This window comes from Hibiscus syriacus, unplaced genomic scaffold (assembly GCF_006381635.1).
Source record: "Hibiscus syriacus cultivar Baekdansim isolate YM2019G1 unplaced genomic scaffold, ASM638163v2 tig00112177_pilon, whole genome shotgun sequence".
In the NCBI taxonomy this organism is placed as follows: Eukaryota; Viridiplantae; Streptophyta; class Magnoliopsida; order Malvales; family Malvaceae; genus Hibiscus; species Hibiscus syriacus.
In genome coordinates, this window is record NW_024063264.1 from 2010 (window position 1) to 19409 (window position 17400).

General features: G+C 31.7%; 1 pseudogene; it reads right to left on the reverse strand.

The window, feature by feature from the left end:
• Positions 1–9291: 9291 nt before the first annotated feature.
• Positions 9292–17400, reverse strand: part of LOC120175280 — a 31866-nt pseudogene continuing 23757 nt past the window's right edge.

The following is a 17400-nucleotide window of genomic DNA, read 5'->3' on the forward strand; positions in this document are numbered from 1 at the left end:
ATCTCCACCTACCAATAATCACTCCTTTCAAGACATATTCCTTTAACCAGACCACCCAAAGATAGCCATCACCAGCAAGAATCCTCTTTACCAACATCAAGACACATAACTTACCCAGCCCAAGTAAGCTTTTTAGTCCTAATCCCCCTTCAGACTTTAAAAGAAAAAATCTGAGCCCAGTTCACCCGAGCCTCTTTGGCAGAAACATCTTGACTCTTCCAAAAAGTCTCATACAATCTTCTTAAATTTGAGGATCACTAACTTGGGCAAATAGGTTGTCTACCCTAGTAATTAAAAATACTAAACAACACAACTTTAATTAATTGTAAGCGGTCCCTAAAACTAGGCTTCCTATTAAACCACTTTGCCAACTCCCTCTAATCTTCTCCAAAAAAGTAAGACAATCTTTACTAGTGAGTTTCCTAGTGACCAAAGGTACGCCAAGATACCTTATAAGCAGCAACCTTTATTGAAACAAGTAACCTTGTCAATTTCCTCCACTTATGTTAACCAGACCACTAACAAGAAATCAGTCTTGGAAACATTGAGTCTAAGGCCAATCATCTCATAAAATTGCTCCAAGACAGCTAAACCCCCAAACCAGCATCCAAAGACCCATAAAAGAAGATTAATAGGTCATCAACAAATTATATATGGGTTAAAGGAATCTTCTACACTTGGGGGTAAAACTTAAAAACACCATTAATAGCAGCAACATCTAATAGAGCATATAAAACATTCATTATCATCACAAACACTTAAGATGAAAGAGGATCACCTTGTCTTATCCCTCTTTCACCCCTAAAAAATCCCACCAAGTTGCCAGTTAAGGATACCGAGTACCTAGCGGTAGTGACATAAGCCTTGATCCATCCACAAAACTTCTCAGGTAGACCCAGAGCTTCAAGAACAACCAACAAAAACTTCCAATCAATAGAATCAAAGGCCTTCTGTAGGTCAATCTTTATAACACAATGAGACAAAAATTTTCTTTCATATCCCCTGACCATCTCCTGAGCAAGAAAAGTGTTGTCTACTATGCTTCTACATTTTATAAAAGTTGATTGACTTAAAGAGATCATACTAGAAAATAGATAATTTATTCTACTAACCAATATCCCAGTGATAGTTTTATAAACTACTGAACAGTAAGAAATTGGCCTGAACTCCCTAGCTATTCAAGACTTCAGTGCTTTAGGTATAATTGTAATGGTCGTAGTATTGAATGCTGGAAGGAACCAAGACTCATAAAAGAAGTATTTCACAGCATCCAAGAAATCATATTTAATAATGTTCCAAATCGCTTAAAAAACTAGGTTGTATAACCATATGGGCTAGGAATCCTACCATTACCTTGTCTAAACAATGCCTTATTGATTTCAATATCCAAGACCTCCCTGCCCAACATATCAAGTGCCCTATAAGGTAAAACATAACCCAATAGCCCCTGTAAACACTCAATAGAATAACCCTTAACTCCAGGGTCAACAGTTTCAATGAGATTTACATAAAATTGAACCATCTCAGTAGACATATCTTCAAAGGTCAGGTCTCAAGTCTATTCCCATTCTCAACTTTCATCACTCAAATTGTTTCTCTTCTTATTTCCCTCCACTATGGAATAAAAAATTGAGTACCAAGATCACCATCCTGGATCTAGTGAGCCTTGGCTTTTTGCTTATAAAACACAGTCTCATCTGCTTCCAACTTCAGCAATTCAGAGTGTACCAAAAACTCACCCCCAAACTACTATGATCAACATTACTAAGGTTATAAATTTTAAGTTTCTCTAGTTCCACCTTTTTGTCTTTAACTCTAGCTGAAATATGCAAATAATAAACCTTGTTAAGCTCCTTAAGCCTAGGATGTTTCTACTTGCTAAATAATTGTCGCATCACATTACTAGATACCCCCTTGCCACGAATTCTTCACTATATCAAGAAAATTTGCATGACCATTCCAACAATTAATGTACTTAAAGGGCTTGGGTTTATTAGCATGAACCTCCTTATGAAACCAAACCAAACCAAACCAGGACAGTGATATGAAACTCCTGGAACTATGTATTCCATAAAAGAAGTAGGAAAATAACTCAACCATTGACAATTAATCAATACTCTATCAGCTTCCAAGCAAAATAACCTTCATCCTACTTGTTAGACCAAGTGAACAAAGACCTGAAAAGGATGGTCCACCGATCCAAGATCCTCCAAATAGTTTTAAAATCTTCATATTAGAATTCGAATGAGACCCAACCTACCAAATCAGAACTCTCCTTAGCTTTAGAAATAATATTAAAGTCCCCCTTGACTACCAAAGAAGCAGCATCAACAACCATATCTAATTCTTTGAGATTAACCCAAAAGCCTCTCCTATCTTTCCCACTGTTATAACCATAGATTGTCGTAATCATAGTCTTCTTACCCTTCATACCAAGCATAGAAATAGCTTGATCAGAATCCTTAAAGACATTCAAATTTAACTCATTCCTCCAAAACCCACGCCATTTCTTTATCAACATGAGCATAATTAGAGCAACAATTCCAGTCAACAAAAACCTAGATACTAGAGCATCAACATTATTCACTCTAATCCTAGATTTCATTAAACATACAACCTCCACTCTCAATTTATTCAATCTATTCATCACTTTGACCTGCTTTAGGAGATTATTAAAACCCCTAACATTCCAAAAACATACTAACATTGAAAGGAAGAAATCATACCTCCCCTGCCAATAGTTACCTTATTAACCCTAGCTTTATCAACATGCTTCTTCTTCTTGGCCTTTAACTTATTCAATAAAACAACAACACACATTGAATTTGCTTGAGCCTTCTAGGACCATCCGGAGCTAAAACCCCTTATAAAGCTTCAAACTTATTCGAAGAGCTACCAACAACTTTTTTATCCTTAAGTCTACCCCTTGACTTTCTCCTTTGCAACATAGATGCCTACAGAGTATGGAAATATTTACAAATTTGGTTCCCACTTTTGAAGAACAAGAGGTTTGTTCTGTATATGCCAAGACCCACTTCCCAACACCCAATCCCTCGTAGATGCATTACCAAAAGAAAAAAAAACCATACAAGCTAGGTCCAACCTAATTGACCTTAATCGGTGAGGATTTCCCCTAAAGCGTCTCGACAATTCTTTGCATAGATACGAAATTCGAAGCCGATCCAATAAATTGCCCCACCACATCATACCTCCACTCAACAATCGCTTCATCAAACACTGCTTACGGATGCTGAACCGTAGAAAACCCTTCACAAACGACCGAAGGAAGAAGTCTAGAATCTGCTCCTCCGCCCTTTAAACAACTTCTTCCAATCAAATTTTACGGCGACGCTCATGAAATTAAAGCCAAAATAACCTGAATCGCACAAAACAAGCCAACAATAGCAGACCCAACAGAAATCAAACAAGAAAATCAAAGAATGACGATAAAATCTCAACACCCATTAGGCCAGCTAACTTGCTCCTAGAGAATTCCAAAAACGTGCACCATCCCAATTCCCTTGCCCGGATTATTTTCTTAAGGAATTATACTAGATTTTGTTATAAAAAAAATATTACAAAATTACAAATTTGCACATGTGTTTAATAATTAATCACTGAAAGTCTATTTACATTAGAAGCACTCATTTATGGATCCATTTTTTATTTCGCTTAAGCAACAAAAATAAAAAAGAATTCGAGGCTGTAACAGTAGATAATAGAATTTGAGGCTAACAAAATAATAATGAAAACTAATATTTCCCCCCCCCCCGACTGTACTCCTGAATCTAGTTTAGCATAATTTGTCGTAAATCATACTGAACTTTTATCTGATGTATTATTTATTTATTAGTTGATTTTTTAATATTATACATCATTGTTATTTTTATTTTTTTAATTCGTTATTTTGATTTTTCTTCATTTTCACAATTAACTTTCGCTTTCACTTTCAATATAATTTTAATAAAAAAGTATATTATTTTATTTAAAAACAATAAACCATGTTTTTAAATAATCTTATATTCTATTAATTAAACAATAAAATTTCACATCTAATTAAATAAAAAAAAGTAACCCATCATTCATTCATTCAAACGTTAATATTTTCTTTTAAAATAATGTTTAATCTACTTACACTCTTTTAAGTAAAAAATGTTACATATTTAAATACAATTTAAGTTTATAACTTTAAAAATATTGTGATATTTATCAAATTAAAACTAAATCCATCACAACATAAAAAAATAATTTCTTGGTAGCTTTCGTCGTGTTTGCACTGAAATCTTGTAGCACCGACACACAAATCTAAATGAAGTCAAAGATGAGATAATCAGCCTCTTCATATAGATATGGGTTTGGCATTGGTCCCCAACAACCCCAAAAAGATAGGTGTGCCCCCATATTTATTGAATAATCATTTCATGTATATTTATTAACGATTATTATCAAGTGAATTGTTAATAAAAAATATTAAAAAAATCAAATCATAAAGTCAGTATAATAAATGGAGACTTGATTATAAAATAAATTCTCAAACTATAATGTTTTCCACGAACATGTGTCTAAATTATTTTTTGAATGCTTTCGATGTTTAACGATATAAATATTATCATTTTAGGTGTATGGGCAGTCAACGACGTTAATTTTCTCCATTAAGTGACACGCGTCATAATCTGATAATTTTAAATTTTTATTTAAAGTTAAAAAATTAAAATTTTAAATTTTAAAAAAGAAATTTTGAAATATCCTCAAAACTTTGAAAACATTTATTTCAACACTTAAACCCACGTCGATCTCCGCCCTTTGCCATCAACAAAGCTCCACCTGACTTCAGCTTCACCCGACGACCAAAATCCCTATGAAATTGTGATTGATCGATGGCTGATCGACGACGAATAATATTTTATACCCACGAACTCTATGATGAAAATCGCGATCTCACGCTATTCTGATGGTCAATTGACGACAACTACGATGACGTATGATTAGAATGATGGCAGGGACTACGTTAACAACGGTGGTCGTGGCCAGAAAGGGTGGTGGCTAGTTAAGGTTAGAATTAGGATTTGAGGATTTTAAGGATATTGGGGTTTTTTTATAATTTAAGAGAAATTAAAGTTTTTTTATAAATATAATAATATTTAAAAAATAAATTTTAAAAATAATATTGTGACACATGTCAGTTAATAAAAAATTAATGTCGTTGACAGTTCAAATACTTAAAGTGGAACATTTATAGTTAGACACCAAAATCATTTAAAAAATAATTTGGAACATATTAGTAAAAAACGTTATAGTATACTAGTTATTTAATATTTAAGCCATAAATGTAAGATCTATATGGATTTTTTTCATGAAAACCCAAAATGCATGCATGGAATTTTGTGGATGCAATCAACTACCACAATCAATGATCAAAATAGTACTATCGAAGATGACAACCAGATGGGCACGCAGTGATAGTATTGATTAATTGATGTCCAATCAATTATCAATCTGAGTGACACTATTTATTTCAACGTCATACTCTATCTTCTGTCATAGTCAATCACTCTCATTGATAATTTGATGATATATTAATTAAAGTATACTACATCTACATATATAATATTTAATTATTACTTTTATTTATGGTAAAGTATAGTAATGGTCACTGAATTTTTCTAAATCTTTCATTTAGGTCTCTTAACTTTTAAAACTTGCAATAAAGTCTCCTAATATTTAGTCCGTTTGCAATATGGTCTCCCAACAGTTACGTCGGGACCATATTACAAACGGACTAAATGTTGGGGGATTATATTGCAAGTTTTAAAAGTTAGAGGACCTAAATGAAAAATTTAGAAAATTTTAGTGACCATTACTATGCTTTACCCTTATTATAAATGCCATCGTTTCCCCCTTCACAGTTAATCACCAACACTACCCTCAAGCCCCAATTTCAATCTGTAAACGGTGATTAATTTATATTATCTTTATTTTTACACATAATTATTTTTAGTAAAAACATTATAATATCAATCAATCAAAATATACATAATAGGCATTAAAGAAATTATTATTTTTTGGATAAATAAAAATTTATTACCCAAAGAAGAGTTAAAATACAAAGCAAAAACAATCAATCACCAATCACAAAACATTTACAACCTACTTACAAAAAAAAAATGATCGGTTAAACTATATTCCAAGTATTACAAAGATTGATATTAATACTATCTAAACGGTTAATATTCTTTCCTCGAAGTTGAATTCCAACAACGTCTTTGATAGAATTGAGGATTTCGTCTGCAGTTCTTGATCAACCTTTAAATATTCTACAATTTCATTATTCTCACAAAGTGTAAATGAAGATAGACCAAGCAAATTTTAAGACGGTGGTAATATGGAATTTACCTTTCCACTTTTTACAAGCTTGAGCAACCATATCCTCCCATGACAGAGCTGTTTTCAGCAATCCTGACAGGGTCAAAATATTCCCCCAAAGGTAATTCGCCAAGTAACAATCTAAAAGTGTTTTTGATTCAAAATTTCGTTTCAAACACAAAATATTCCTAAATATTTCATTTTTAATTAAAAGTTCATGTTTAAAATGCGAGTAACTCAAACAATAAAAATAATACTTTTTACAATAAAAACAACTCGTTAAAAAGTTTATTTAAAGAAATATTTCGAATAGAAACCTACTATGGACTTGTTCTACACATATAGGGATGAGCATGAGTCAGGTTGGGTCGAGTTTTTAGTCCACCTGACCTGACTCAAAAGTTTTACATCATTTACCCGACCCGTTTATTTCTAAAAAATCTCGACCTAATCAAATCGAATCGGATCAAAATCCTTTGGATTCGGGTCTCATGCCCATCCTTATACACATAATTTGTGACATGTTATCCTGAATTAATATCAAAATGGATATTTTGAGGGGTAAAATGGAAGTTTCATATTTAAAGGGCGGATGGTGAATCATACATCAATGTACTAATAATATAATGAAAAATAATGGCGAAACAGGGAGAGTTTGTCGTGTAGTGGTAGGGGCAGCGCAACATGCGTTTCGATTTCCGACGACTTTTCTTCTTTACAATCTAAAAATATAATTTAAGAAGTGCTGTTGCGTTTGGAATTTGCAGAAAGTGATTAAATTTAGTCTAAAGTATAGTAATGGTTCTTAAACTTTTTTAAAGTTTTATTTAGGTCTTTAACTTTTAAAAAGAAATATGATCCCTTCAACATTTAGTCCGTTTGTAATATGGCCCCTCAACATTTAGTCATTTTACAATATGGTCCTTGACGTAACTGTTGAGGACTATATTGCAAGTTTTAAAAGTTAGGGGACCTAAATGAAAGCTTTAGAAAAATTCAATGACCATTACTATACTTTAACCTTATTTATTTAGTATTTAACTTTTTAATATATATATATATATATATATATATATATATATATATATATATAAAATATTTTTAGTTTAAAATTTTATTATGATATTCCGTTATTAAAGATTTTAATGATAATGTCGTTATGTCATAATAAGATAGTATTATATCATCATTGAAAAAAAGTTTAATAATAATTATATTATTTTTTAACGACAAATATTAAATTAAAACTTAAAATAAACATTAAATATAATTTTAGAAACATAAATTCTAAACATCAAATAAAATATAAATAATAATTTAACTACTAGACATATAATTTACCATATTTTAATACTAATCAACTAATCACAAGTGCTTGCTTTTTTTCTAGGGCATCACATTTCATTTTAACTACTCATTTTCTATAGTATATTAGCGTATGAGATAAGTATAAAGCTACATATTTATAATAATACGTATATATAAAATAATATGTAATCAGAGACGACCATGAAACAAATTTTAGTTTATTTGAATCTAACTCGAATTATAATTTGTTCATAAATCATTCAATTTAATTTGAATTTAAAATAAACCATCTAATTTAAATTTTAAGATAAAAATATGTACTCATGTTCTATCTAATCCACAAAAGGTCATCTATCATTATTAATTTGTCATATGAAGGTATGAAAAATTAGTTCTTCAACAAAGGTTTGTTTCACTAAAAATGTTTTCTAAAAAATGTTTTCCTTAAAAAAATTATTTTTAGAAAACATTATCTGAAAATTTTACGTGTGTTTAAAGATGTTGTGTAAACCATTTTCTACTAGTTTATAATTTTTAGAAAATATTCATTAAAAATATTAAATACAATAAATAATATTATTATCATGAAAACGTAATATTATTATTTTTGAACTATTATAATTATTTATTATTATTATTAAAATATTATTTCTATAATTTTATTAATAAAAATGTTAAGATTAGTACATTGTATTGAAATAAAATATTATAAATTATATTAATTATTTATTAAAGTAATAATATTATATTATATTTTAAAAAGTATTAATTAATATATTTTAAATATTTTTATTAAATATTAAAATTATTATATCAATGTTAAATACATAAATAATATTATTCATTATAATAATTTATAATATTATTTCTATGAAATTAATAAATAATATAAATTTAATTAATAATTTTTATATATTATTAAAATATAATATGTTATTTTATTATAATAATTGAGTATTATTATAATATAAAAAATATATTATTATTATAAATAATTAAATATATTTTAAATATTTTAATAATTAATATTTTGATTTAAAGGTAATTAAAATATTTTATTGATTTTAAATTCATAAAATAAATTATTTTGATATTTATTATTTGAAGTGAAAAATTCGAAAAATGACTTATGAATTATTTTCCAAAAAATGCAAGGGAAATTATGTTGATCAGAAAAATATTTTACGTTGACTAACCAATTTTCCTCAAACCAAACACTAAAAAAAATAAGAAACATATTTTTTAAAATATATTTTACGTGAAACAAACAAATCCTAAATAAATTATTACAGTAATAGTCATAAAGTGATTAGAACATTTGATGACTTCATAGAATTGTTTAGATTACCTAATTATTTTCAAATTGCACGGTTCTCAATTTTCTGTAATTTTTGCTAGGCTTAACATCGATTACATATAATATGGGGAAGATGACCTACAATTCACGTGTTTTTCAAAACTCGTTGGATGATTCAGACGTATTTCAAAAGTCATCGGTTGGTCCAATCGCTTTTCAATGGGTACAGTAGAAAACATATTAATTGAAGAAATAATTTTTCTTGTCCCTTACGTGGACAAAACTGAGCCAAAACATGAGCCATGAGCCTTTCTTGTCGCTTTTCAAAGCTGATGATGGTAAGAGTCATGAGCCAAAACATGAGCCTTGGCAAGCCTCCATAGCCACACTACAACAAAAATGTTTTAGCGGAATTTTTAGCGGCGTTTTAAGAGTAAGTGCCACTAAACTTTAAACATATAACGGTATTTATATTTTAAACGTCACAAAATGATAATTTTAACAGTGTTTTTTCAACAAACGCCGCAATAGAGAAGTACTTTAGCGGTGTTTTTATACAAACACCGCAATAGGGTCATCTATAGTGGCATTTTTTCAACAAACGCTGCAACAGGTAGTACTTTAGCAGCATTTTTATACAAACGTCGCAATAGGGTTAATCTATAGTGGCGTTTTTTCAACAATCATCACAACAGAGTAGTACTTTAGTGGCGTTTTTATACAAACGTCACAATGTGGTTCATCTATAATAGTTTTTTTTTCAACCAACACCGCAATAAAGTAATTCTTTATGTCGAAACGATTTTTTCTTAAAAAGTAAGATTTTGAAAACCAACATCATTTTTAATTTGCTTCTTTTGATTGGTTTTTAATTAAAAAGTAATGTGATTAAAAACCTCTTGTTTCGAAAAATTTGGGATTCCTTTTTAAAATAAAAAGTGTGATTCGATGAGTCGCCACCAATCTTTGATTAGGGTGTGTTGGGCACCCAAAAACATTTTGTCATTTTAAATAAAAAATAATTTTTAATTAAAACGACAAATTTAGGTATGTGTTACCAAAATTCGAGTTCGGAAGTTGGTTACGCGTGAGGAAGGATTAGCACCCACAGCGCCCTAAATCGTTTATTAATGTCTTTACAATGAAATTTACAAATTCGAATTTAATTTAATTTTTGATCCCGTAAAACAACAAAAATGTGAATTTTAAAATATTCAAAAGCATCAAAATAGATTAAATTAAAATTACCAAGCCATTAGAAAGATAAAGAATGTTCGATTATTTAAAAATATCGAGACCAGATCTTAGATGAGTTCTAACAATATTTTCTCAAAAAATTTAAATAACTGAACATTTCCTTTTCATTCGTTCCCAAATTTTAAGTGACAAATCAATTTTTTTGTTTCACTTTCGGGATACACTTTTAATTTAAAATCGTCAAAACGGCTCTCTAATGAGTTAAGACAAGCCACTCAAAATAATTTTTAATTAAAAGGGTATTACCCTTAGTCCGATTATGTATTTATAAGTCAAGTTATGCACATGAGGGTATCATACAAATTATGCAAAAAGGATATCATGCCAAAATTAATTAAACAAGTATTATAATAAAAAATATCATACAATGTGACATTCTAATACAAAAATTATATACATATATTTTTTAATTATAGATTATAAACTATGCATATTAACATATAATATACAAATGTGACTTAAATAAAAAAATAAAAGCATAACATGCTAAACTATAATTTTTCAAAAGTATATATATACATATTAAAATAATGACTAAATTTAAATAAACAAAATCAAACATACAAATCAAAAATTAAACCAGGGACTTAAATAAAAAACATGCGCATAAATAAGGGATCTACACCTAAATAACCCAACAAAATTACAACTAAAATTAAAATTGGGAAAATAGCGAAATCAGGACAAACACAAAAAGGTTAAATTTAAAAGTAGTCCTGAAGGTGACTAAAGTGCAAAAAAGCTGAACCTAGAAGGGCCAAATAACAAATTTACCCTAAAGTATCAGTGGCTAAAAATTAATTTACTCAAATTCTTTAATATAAAACCTAAACTATACTAGACCTAAACTAAACCCAACTAACACACTCGGCCGCCTCTCACGTTTCTCTCCACTCACCCCATTCTTCCCCGATCAAGAGCCCTAAGGGCTTCACTCGCGCCATCGGCAGGTCACCGTTTCATGATGGCCACTATTACCCGAACTACCATAAACCATCACCGGAAATACCAAAACCAAACCCCAACCGGACCAAAACTCCCCTCTTACTCAATCCTTTTTTTCTCTCGACCGAAAGTCTTTTAAGAGCCTGTCACCACTGTGAATCAACGCTATATACCCATCAACCTAATCTCCGACGAGGAAACTGGACCAAAATGTAAACAATCTAACCATATCCCATTTTCTGATTATATTTTTTGCTTAAAAAACCCTTTTTTTACTCAAAACATAGATATAACAATAAAAGCACGAAAAACCTACCTTTGAAACTCTAACACCTCCTTAGACTCTCGACCTTTCAACCCCTACAAACCTAGGCACCATTCAACGCCCACCAAACCTAGAGAACTTTCTTCTCAGCATCTACACCCTAAAACAAACTAGAGGAGACTTTAACCGAGACCTTACACCACTCTTCCCTCTTTACTTAGATTTAAACTTAGAACCGAGCCTCTCATACCCATGCAAGCCCCGATTCCGACGACAAATGAATTAGGTAAATTTATCTCTTTGTTGAAAACATTTTTGATGTTTCGATATAACAAATTAAGTTAAACGAATTTTAAGATTTTACAAACGATTTTCTTAGTATATTCTGTTTAATTATTCGAATATCAAAATATTACTCCAAGTATTTCAAGATCAAATTCAAACCTTACTAAATGTGTAAAATTGTGTTTTATACTTAATATATTTTTGAAACAATTTTCACAAAGTATTTTGAACCAAAATCAAGCCTAAAATCATTTTTTCAAAGTGATGCACCGATGCACCAATCCATGCATCGATGCACTATGGATTAAATTGAAAATCGAATGCATTTTATGCATCGATGCACATACCATGCATCGATGCACTCAGTGTATTTGATGCATCGATGCACAAACCATGCATCGATGCACAAACCATGCATCGATGCACAAACCATGCATCGATGCACTCTGGCTATTTTGAAACATCGGATGCATTGCACTCTTAGTGCACCGATGCACTAAGGGTCCAACGGTTAAAATATTTGAATTTTACACTTGATGCATTGATGCACCATGGGTATGCATCGATGCACTGACGCTCCCAACTGCTTTACTTAATTGTTTTCACACTTAAACGGCTCTATTGACTCCACTAACCATCCCCAACATTCAGAATCATTTGAAGGTGTATTTAATCAAGTTTAGAAGCCATTGATCAACAACAATCAAGAAAAATCATAGAGAAACAAGAGAGAAAGCATCAAACACCAAGTTTGTGCAATTCAAGCCAATTTTCCTTTCAATATTCATTTTGCTTTCAAGAACACCATTTGTGCTCATTTGTAATTATTATTTAGTGTTCTTTTCTTGTTCTAAAATTGTGAAAACATCTTACCTTGTGAGGATTTCCTTATAAGTTTGCAAATTTGTGTATTTCTCTTTGAAAAAGAGTGTGCTCAAGAATTGGGGTATAATTATTGAGGGAATTGTAAGGTTACTCTTTGTCCTCAAAAGAAAGAACAAATTAGTGAATTTATTAGAAAATCCTTAGTGTGGATAGCTAAGGTAGTGGATGTAGACTTTGGTTGAGAAAGTTGAACCACTCTAAATCGCTGTGTAATTTCTTTCAATTTTCTTCAAAAGCTTCCACCAAATTTTTAATTGCCAATTCACCCCCCTCTTGGCCGATTCCATCGATCGATTAACTCAACACTCTCATTTTTATTTTCTATGTTTCAAAAGAAAAATAACAAACCACACATAACATTACTGAATATTTCGAAAAAAAAGGAAAATAACATGTTTATGGATTGCTTGTATTACTTTCAAAAAAGATAGGGAAAACCCCTGTTACACGGCTTAATCTTTGAATATGGGAATGTTGTTTACACTGTTTATGTTTTTCTTGTTGTTCTGTTGTGTAAAAAAAGAAACAATGTGAAAATAATTTTTTGTGCTTTATTTTCAAAAATGGTGTCTGGTTCATTTTTCGTTTTTTTTCTCTTGTGTGTGATTTCTCCCCGATAATCTCTAGTGGTTAATTCTATTAAAACTGACACATTTATCGTTTTTTGATTGCCTCCCATATCGTTCTCATTATCCCCCGATGATAATGGCTCCTATTTTTTGTTAACCTCCTTTCTCACGCTTGTTAGCTCCTTTTAACCGCTTTTATTTTCCAGGGCTTCACATAGACTGGAGGCTTCCATGCTAGATAATTGGGCCTCCAGCTGGTTTGGGTACGGGTTGGGTTATAAGTGATTTTCTATAAGCCCAGACAAAACGAGCATTTACAGCTGCCCCTCTTTGCTCATTGTCATGCAACAAGAATAGAGAAAAGATCAATAGATGATCAAGTTTGTCTGGCCATGAGAACTTCAAAAGATTAATCCGCTTCTTTATTACTTCAGGATAAGCGAGACTTGAAAAATATTCGAATGGCGAGTCTGCTCCCTATTCTTTCAGGGAGTATAAGACTCTAATAATCTTCAACAAACGTTTCTTCTCCCTATTCGTTCAGGGAGTATAAGAAATGAACAATTTTCAGCAAACGTTTCCACTCCCTATTCTTTCAGAGAGTATAAGACTCGAACAATCTTCAGCAAACGGGTCCGCTCCCTATTCTTTCAGGGAGTATAAGACTCAAACAATATTCAGCAAATGAGTCCGCTACCTATTCTTTTAGGGAGTATAGAACACGAACAATCTTCTGAAAACGAGTTCTTTCCCTATTTTTTCAGGGAGTATACAACTCGAACAATCTTCTGAAAACGGGTCCGCTCCCTATTCTTTCAGCGAGTATAGAACTCGAACAATCTTGATTTGCTTCACTACTCTTCCGTTAAGGCTTAAGTTTGATTTTCTTCGAAGGGCGAACCTGAAAATCAAACATTATCAATCATTAATGTATGCTTGAAAATATTATACTAAAAAATTTAGAATTTGAGAAAATTTATGAAAATCCATCTCCATCGTGAAAACTTGTCTAGAAGCGACTGGATATGTAAATCTACTTTGTCTCAATTGTCGTCTAAACATCATTCTTTTCAAGATTTCAAAACTAGTTATCCTCATCTTGATGTTTCAATATATTCAATCTTTAACTATCCCTGGGAAACCTGTAGATATTTAAGTCATCGTGCAATTATGAATGCCATGATCCTATTCATGCCTAAAATGTATACAATTATGCAATTCAAAGTGTTTTATTCTTTGAAGGAACACCATCTCCTTTTGACCTCAATAGAACTTGGTTTCATATTAAGCACAGAACATTTGAGCATTCCACCCTAGTTAACAATCTCAATACCATATCTTTCGGTTTAACAGGACCTTGACTCATTTTTTTCTTAAAACCTGCCAGTACCCATGTCCAACTTCTTAATTAATGACAATCTTTTTGGGTAATCTTTTAATGGTTGATATTTTCTATGAATTCCAAGGTTTTAGCTTCCCGTAACCATACAAGCTTACATGTTTAAACCATTGTCAGCTTTAGAATACCTGCATTTTCCAAAACCTTTTGTACAATAATACAAAATGATCTCATGTACTTCAAGTTAAGCTATATGTTTTAACTTTTCAAAATAAGATGCTTGCAAAAGGGAAATTAACAAGAAAATATATCTCTTTATTTATATAAATGCAGAGAATTTTTAGGTAACTTCATGGCAAACTTTTAAATGGAAAAAGTAAAAGAACAAGAGAGTAAGCGTCTTCAAATATCAATAATGCAAATGCTTTTGAACTGGCATACCGTTAAAATGACTCGAGTGTAGCTTCTGTCAAAAGGATGTCCAAAATTGTAATGATGCTTAAGAGTGTAAAACTCTTTCTGAACTCCCAAATCTCCCATTATTAGATGCCCTAAACTAGTATTGAATCTCATGTGCATTCAATTTCTCTTATGGTTATGTCCATCGAGACTCATTAATCTTTGGTCTCAACCCTGATCACTAATTGCTATTGTTACTACCCATATCAGAAGCTCTTTCCACATCCAAAATCAATTCAGAACCTCCACCATGCACGAATTCTGAATTTAAACAAAACTCAAGTCGCCTTTTGTGGGTTTTCAACTTGAGGCCTCATTTGGTTTCAAGACACCCTTTTCGGATTTTCATCTTGAACCCCCTTTTATTTTATGTTCTTTTTTCTTTTCTTTTTCATTTTTTCATTTCTTCTTCCATTTTTTCATTTTTTTCATTTTTTCATTTTTTCATTTTTTCATTTTTTTCTTTTTTGCTCTTTCTCATTTTTTCTTTTTCATTTTTTAATTTTTCTTCTTCAAGCAAAATATCTTTTAACTGCGTCAGAATTCACTGGATAGGGTAATTATGATCCGTCCATTTTGTGCAATTCAAGCAAAATATCATTTTTCTTGACAACATATGGTCCTTCCCAATTGGGCATCCATTTTCCTCAGAAATCTTTCAGAATAGGCAAAATCCTTCTAAGCACCAAATCTCCTTCATGGAATTCTCGAAGGCGAACTTTCTTATCATGTGCTCGTATCATACGTTTTTGGTACATCTGACCATGACAAATAGCTTTCAATCTATTTTCCTCAATCAGATTCAATTGATCATACCTAGCATGTACCTATTCTGCCTCATTTAGCTTCACATCTGACAAAATTCGAAGTGAGAGAATTTCCACCTCAATAGGTAGGACAACTTCCATCCCATATACCAGAGAAAACGGAGTTGCCCAGTCGACGTCCGTAATGAAGTTCGATAAGCAAAAGAGCAAATGACAACTTCTCATGCCAATCCTTATAAGTCTCGGTCATCTTCTCTATGAGCATTTTGATGTTCTTATTAGTTGCCTCTACTGCCCCATTCATCTTTGGGCGATAAGTGGTGGAATTATGATGTTTTATTTTGAACTGCTTACAAACCGAGTCCATCATCTTATTGTTTAAATTCAACGCATTATCAGAGATAATCCTCTCTGGTAAACATATCTACAAATGATCTCATTCTTTAAGAACTTACAAACTATCGACTGGGTAACATTTGCATATGAAGCTGCTTCTACCCATTTGGTAAAGTAATCTATGGCTACTAGAATGAAGCGATGACCATTTGAAGCTTTAGGTAAAATTTGTCCAATAACATCCATGCCCCACATTGAGAATGACCATGGAGTTGTCATTACATGCAACGGATGATGAGTATGTATCTTATCTCCATAAAATCTGACATTTGTGACATTTTCGGGCATAATTAATGCAGTCAGTTTCCATAGTTGACTAATAATACCCAAATCTTATAATCTGTCTAGCCATTACATGTCCATTGGCATGTGTACCACATATTCCTTCATGCACTTCTTCGAGAATTATTTTGGCTTCTTTCATGTCCACACACCTTAACAAGACTTGATCCAGGCTTTTCTTGTACAGAGTCTCACCATCAAGCATATACCCTGATGAAATTCTTCTAATGGTTCTCTTATCATTCTTAGTGGCCAGTTCTGGATAACTCTGATATCTTATATATTGCAAGATAGCATAATACTAGGGGTTTCCATCTTCTTCTTCTTCAATATTAAAACAATGGGATGGATACTCATAAGTCTTCATTTCAATGGGCGTCATATTTGAATGCTCATTCATCTTAAATGCTGCTACCAGTGTGGCCAAGGCATCTTCCATTTGATTCTCTTCTCTGGGGAGGTAATTAAAAGTTACTTCTTCAAATTCTTCAGCAAGTTCCATAACCAACTTACGGTATTCTACAAGCTTGGGATCTTTTGTCTCACATTCTCCTATGAGTTGGTAGATTACCAAAGTTGAATCCCCATACACCTTAAGCATTTTTACTTTGATTTCAACAACATCTATAAGACCCCATAACACAAGCTTCATACTCGACCATATTGTTTATGCAATCAAAATTAAGCCGTATGGTAAAAGGATAATGCTCTCTGTCTGGTGAGACCAAAATTTCCCCAATTCCATGTCCCATGGCATTTGAAGCACCATCGAAATTCAACTTCCAATATTTACTAGTGGATGTAACTTCTTCTTCCACCGAAATATCCATTAAATCCTCATTTGGGAAATCAAAGCTCAACGGCTCATATTCTTCCGAAGCCCTACTCACAATGAATTTCGCTTTAACAATTCCTTTAACTGCTATCTGGTTTACATATTGGATATCAAATTCGGACAATAGGATTTATGGATCAAGCTTGGA